We start from the raw sequence: 6,445 nt of genomic DNA, 5'->3' as shown, positions 1-6,445 counted from the left end.
CAATTCGCGCCGAGGTTGACATAGTACTTGGACACACGCAACCCTCCTATCCACAACAAATTGAGAAGCTTCACTACCTAACTAACTGCCAACCATGACTGTACCAATATTAAAATAGGAGCTACTACCTCACTTGTTGATACATTTATTTAGTTAATATATATATATATATTTCAAGTCATTTAGATTTATAAAAAAATAAATAAAATTCAAACACTACCGGACATCCATGATCGTCAGATCGGCCCAGATTAATTTTGGACCATTGGGCTCATATATTCATATGAGCTAGTGGGCTAATCCAAGCTTTATATATATATATAAGATAATCTAAAGTTCACAATCTTCAAATTACAAAGATAAATGATATAATGAGTTGTGAATGATGGATTTATTAACTTTGTGGTACATTTTTTGAAGAAAGTTACTTTTTGTGATATCTTCATCATTAAGTAAATGTAGTTTTGTAAATATTACCACAAGACAAAGAGTAATTTTGTCATCTCCATAAGGGATAAAAAACAAAACTTTTGTCGGCTTCGTATAAACTTTTCCATTAAAAAACACAAAACAACAAAAAAGAAAAAAGTTAGTATACATAGAGTATATCCCGCCTCTTTTAATGTTAATTGTTGAATGGTGTAGTGGCTAGGTCAGCATACTTTGGGCGCCTCCTTTACAAGGGATCTTGGGTTTGGATCCTATAAACCTTTTTATTTTTAGCGCCTGTATTTTAACGCTCAAATATTGTTTTACAGTTAAAAAAATGATGATAATGAGAGCAACGCTAAATCGGGGGGAGCATTATTATTTTTAAAAAAGTATACAATGAGACTATTTACCTTTAGTACAAGGTGGTCACAACTAATTTTGACCATTAGATGTAAAATTTGGTGGCTGCATTTATTCTATTGGCTAAGCTTTCACATAAGGTAAAGGTAAATGACGTAATTGCATACAATCCCTTATTTTTTGACACTTAAATCAAGGCAGCGTTAAAAATGGGGGATTCAAACCTCAACTATCACTAGGAATATGCATGAGCACCGTTCAAAAGCCACTCGTGCTACTTTTGACTTAATTGACATAATACTTTACATAAATCATAAAAAAATTTATGCACACTTCACTCAACAGAAACTCACCTCGCCGTTAGGGCGATGTCAAGTTACTCAGCCGATTTTTAGTATCTTTGGCCGAGTCTCATAACACTGTATGATATTATCCTAAACACGAACCTGAAAAAATAGTAGTAAATACAAGTCCTACAAATGGGAAGGTATGCAATAATCAAAATTCATGTAAATTAGCTTTTTAAGAATAAAAATTCCCGAAAATTTTGCCTAGGCATTGCACCCCTAAAGGCTCTTTATATAAGTACCCTACCCTAAACTCTATTTTTAAGTAGTTTCCTCATTTTAACGTCCTGATCTAGTTGAAACCCATTTTAAGTATGACTTAATACATGTAGCGATCAATATTGCCAAGGGTAAACACATATAAATATGAACTTTGAATTTTGCTCCATGAATCTGTATTCCATTTTTTTTTATATTGAATTTTTCTTTCTAGGGAATCATTAAGTTTAAAAATCTTTAGAACATCTTTCTTTTGCCTTCTAAATATCTATATCTGCGCACATTCACTGACCTACATCTATCTCTAATAGTGAACCAGTTCCTATGAATTCAAGCTGAATAAGTAAAATTTAACTACCCATCAGCCCCCAACTCTTAGTCTGTGTGTGTGAGTGCTCATGTGTTTATGAGTGAATCTCTTTTTTGTTCTTTTTTTTTTTTTCTTTCTTGGATAATTCAGTCTGGGGAAGACAGGTCCCTACCCGGTTTTTTCAAGTAGATTAGGAGTTCAAAGTCATCATCATAGAATTCATCAAGCTAAAATTAGACGTTTCATTGAATATAATTTCATTTTAAAATGAGAAGGACAGGTAATTTATGTGTCAGGGGATGCATTTCTATATTTCCATCCCCCGTGGCGTAAACCATCCATCTAAAGATGGATGTAAGTGATGGTCCCTCCAAAAAGAAAGTAAATTCAATGGTTAAAATAAATCCTTTTAAGAAATATTATTTTAATTTTAATTTTTATTTTTTTACGCATTAATGATCTCCATGTTGGGGATTGTATATTCCTTAAAACTTGGGGTCAAAATTTATGGAGTTCAGGGATTCATAGAAACTCTCATTCTAATCTCAACGAACTAGTATGTGTTTTTAGAACGGCATTCAAATGCAGATGAAATAAAAAAAAAATGAAATTAATAGAGGATAGTTTCATTTTGAAATAAGTAGAAAATTCCATCTAAATATTGAGCGCTTGCAGGGGCCATGATCTAGTATGTCGCTAAATACAAAACTCTTGAAGATCAAATTCTTTTTTATTTAAAAATGAAAAATCTAGACTACATGGAATTGATATTGAGAACATGTTGATCGAAAACTCTTACATCAATATCAGGGTCTGGGGAATGATGGTATAGCCATCATGCCCTAAATCATTTGCTAAGAGGAAGAAAGGGGAGGGGATGTCGTAGCAAGTTTTTGCCGCGAGGGCTTTTATTTTTGCGTTGATCTAAGAAGGATAAGGTCTTTAAATTTTTTTTTTAATCCATCCCAAGCCCAAGTAAAGGAGGTGGGTAGGTAGCCGACCTAAAACTTTGCCAAAACTTGGATTTATATAGTCCAACTCAATTAGTTGGGAAAATGCTATACTGTTGATTGAGAAATATAAAATCATGCTTTTATCTAATTTATTTCATAAATATGTCAATACAAGACTAAATGAGAAGCCCAAAGGTAGAAATAAAAAAAAATAAAGGTTCGAACGAACCGGACCAACTTATTGAACCACTGATTGGTGCATTGATTGGTCTTATTCCAAAGTAAAAATTGAGATTGACCAAAACTGGTGAAAACTAGTGTTTAAATAGTTTTGATTGGTGCATTGACCGATCTTAGTCGAGAGTAAAAACTGGGATGGCCAAAACCGGTGAAAACCAATGTTTAAATAGTTTTTAATTGGTGCATTGACCGATCTTAGCCCAAAGTAAAAACTGGGATTGACTAAAACTAGTGAAAACCTATGTTTAAATAGTTTTCGCTAGTTCGACCGTCTTATTTCAATTGGTTCGGTGTTACAAAGAAAGTGGGCAACATTTTTCTTACTATATTATATATTTTGAACTATTATTTATATTTTTAATATTTTTAAGATCCAATCAAAACCGTTCTACTAGCGGTGGAACTTATTTTGAATGGACTAGATTCTTTACTGGCTGGTCTGCCTGCTTGGATCTATTAAGAACAATCTATAAAAGAGAAAAAAATAAAATAAAAAACACATTCAAAAAAAAAAAAGGTCAAAAAGCATAAAACTTCGATCAAGGGGTGTCAAATGGTTAGAATATGCTAGAAACCACGGGATCATAAAATAACTATAAAATTGATTAAGTCCTCCACATATTGTCTCAATTATTTATTTTATTACTTTATTCCTTTTAAAATAGTTGTCACCACTCGCCTATTAAATCCTTTGTGTACATTATTTTATTAATATCAATATGTTGTAAAGTATTTCTTTACTTTTCATTTAATTATTTAATTGGCAGAAAATGTGACAAGGAGAATTATGCCGTGAGGGGAAAAGGCATCTGATTCCGTCAGAGGAGATACCCTTCGCTCCCCCTCGTCCTTCTCGATTTTCATCACGTGGACCAATAAAAAGACGCCATTTGTCACGTAGCCTTTAATTTCGGGCTCACACGTTAGTTTTAGTTGTCAGATTTCAACACGTGGCAGCTTATCAATGGTGTGGATTATTTTAAAGATAAAAACTACGTAAAAAATTATGAAAACGTGTCATGTGATGCGAATCATGTTTCGAAACGTGTGTGGATGATGAGAGTACGGAGAGCTTTTCGTTAAAGGAGGAAAGGTTAGGTTTTCGTGGGCCGGCGGGTACACATGCATGCGTGATTTGCCTTTCGAAAATGGTTTTTTGGGTTTAGAAGGTCGGTAATTTTAATCATAATGATGGTCAATATAGAAAAATAAATATAAATTGAATTTTAAATTTAAATATTATTTTTAAGTCACAAAGCTATTATTTTAGCTGTAAAAATATGGATATTTGGTGAAACTTTATTCCTAGTGATTTAAGATGTATTTTAGATAAGATGTGTTTTACATTATAAATCCATGGGAAACTTTAGTCTCATGAGTCCTAGACGTGTGGTAAACTTTTTCAAGAAAAGAAAAAAAAAAAAAATTTAAAAAGAAGAAAATGGTTTGAACCTGCAATTAGCACAGGCAAGGGGCAGTTGGTCTGATGGGCCTGACCCTAAAAAAAACTAGGATCCAGGCAATATATGTCTTTTGTTTTTACATTGATTGTAGTTAGCCTGGACCGTCCCTAATAGGGCGTGGGCCTTTCGGTTCCTTCCTGGACAGGCTAGGCCCGGCCCTGCCCTGCCCTGACCCGCCCCATTGCTGTCCCTAATAAAAGAAAATAATAGTAGCAAAAAAAAAAGACAAGAATCAGGGTATTTCATGAGCTATAAATCCAGTTGGCCACCCACCAAAACTCAATCCTATTTGGGTCGCCATTTTTTTCGAGCTGTATGGTACAATTTCAATAAGAGAGAGGCTAAATATGAAATCATTACTAAATAGTAAGGTTTGAAAAATCGTCGATCTAAATTGGAATCACCCGATCTGGACCACATATCTGTTGATGGCGATCAGGGACCCATAATATATTAGGATCCGGTGAGTCAGGCGTTTGAATCGGCATTAATAAGAAGTGAAAAATGAGTGGATGAAAGGCAGCTATGATTCCATAACCTTTGTTTTGATCTAAAATCCATTTTAGTAAAGGTGCGGTTTCTATAAAGTTGCAACTTTAAACAATCTATTTTTATATTTAATTATATCTAATTATAAAATTTTAAATTTCAATTTTTTTTAAAATCAAGTAGATATATAAACACATGAAAATCTTGAAAATGGACGGTATAGATAATATGTATTAAATGCACTATTTCTGAGACTTAAAATCTTTTTATTTTTCATGATCATACATCTCGTTGTTGAGATGATCAATCAAATGGTTTTTCAACATTAAAACTACTTTTTTCCGATGGATTTTTGATGTGCATCCGTAGTTCTACGTTATAAGGTTGCATCCTTATATACACTTTTTCCTTTTTATAGATGTGATGTAAGGAGCCAAATAAATCCCACACCGCTCATTTTTTTTTTTTTTTTGAAGATCAACGTTCAGCTTGTCCCTAAGTTCCTAATTGACAAACTAGGAACGGTCACAGAGTTATTATCAAGGAAAGGTATCCTATCCACATCATGTGGATGGGGTTGAGATTTTCCATAGCCATATCTAATGGCCAAAAAATAATTATACGTTTGATTTTTTTATTTCTATTTAAATTTGATATTTATCAGAATTTTGGGTGTAGGTTTATATTTCTAAAGAGAACCAAATAAAAATAATTAAAAAATAATTCAAACAAAAAAAAGATCAATATTTTTTATTCAAAATAAATTTTTTTATTTTTCTACTACTAAAAATAAGTTAAAACCTAAAATTTAAATTAATATTATTTTTTAACAAAAAGTAAAATAAAAAACAAAGTTCATTTTTAGCCCTTGGATGAGGCTTGTTCAATCAAACCATTAAAAGCTGTTTTTGCACCTTTTAAGGCTTCATATATAGACGCAATGCAACCCTATTATTAAACACTACTTAGAGATTCAGAGGTTAATGATCCGAAGAAATTAGAAAGGAAATAAAGAGGGGAACAAAAGACTTAAGTGTGAAAGCTCCAAAGAACGAATTAAGGAAGAAAAGAGAGGAACAATGAGTATATGATACCAAATAATAAGAGTTTTGAAAATATATAATAAATGTGTTAGAGAAAGTGAAATGACTTAAAAAACTACAAAAAAATACAGCAGCAAGGAGCCATGACAAAACATCATCATCGTTGTCAAAGCCTTTTCCTGATTGGGGCGAAGCCTTTTCCTGATTGGGGCGGTCCGTTATTCTGCTCTATTAAGAAACAATTCTGCTCCATGAACGGACGTATTCTTAGTGAAGCTATAAATCCTTATACCCTTAAAAAACATACTGGCAAACTTGTTATTAAAAATCATGTATTTTTATTTTTAATTTTTATTTTTAACTTTTATTGAGAGAATGAAAAAATATATCATAAATACAAAGTCCCACAAGATCAAGAAAAAGAACAAGAAAAAAACCGAAAGTGAGGCATTAAAGATGCGGCTTTGGCTGGTTCGTCTGCCGCAAAATTTTGTACTCGATTATATATGGGAAGGAAATATCCTTTCCAAAAAAAAATGAGTTTAAGCCATGATGATAGCATACCCATACCTCAGTTATTCGTTGTGTC

Source organism: Amborella trichopoda, chromosome 12, assembly GCF_054954075.1.
Source record: "Amborella trichopoda isolate Santa Cruz 75 chromosome 12, AtrichopodaSantaCruz75HAP2 v2.0, whole genome shotgun sequence".
Taxonomy (NCBI): domain Eukaryota; kingdom Viridiplantae; phylum Streptophyta; class Magnoliopsida; order Amborellales; family Amborellaceae; genus Amborella; species Amborella trichopoda.
Note: the sequence above shows the minus strand (reverse complement) of the source record.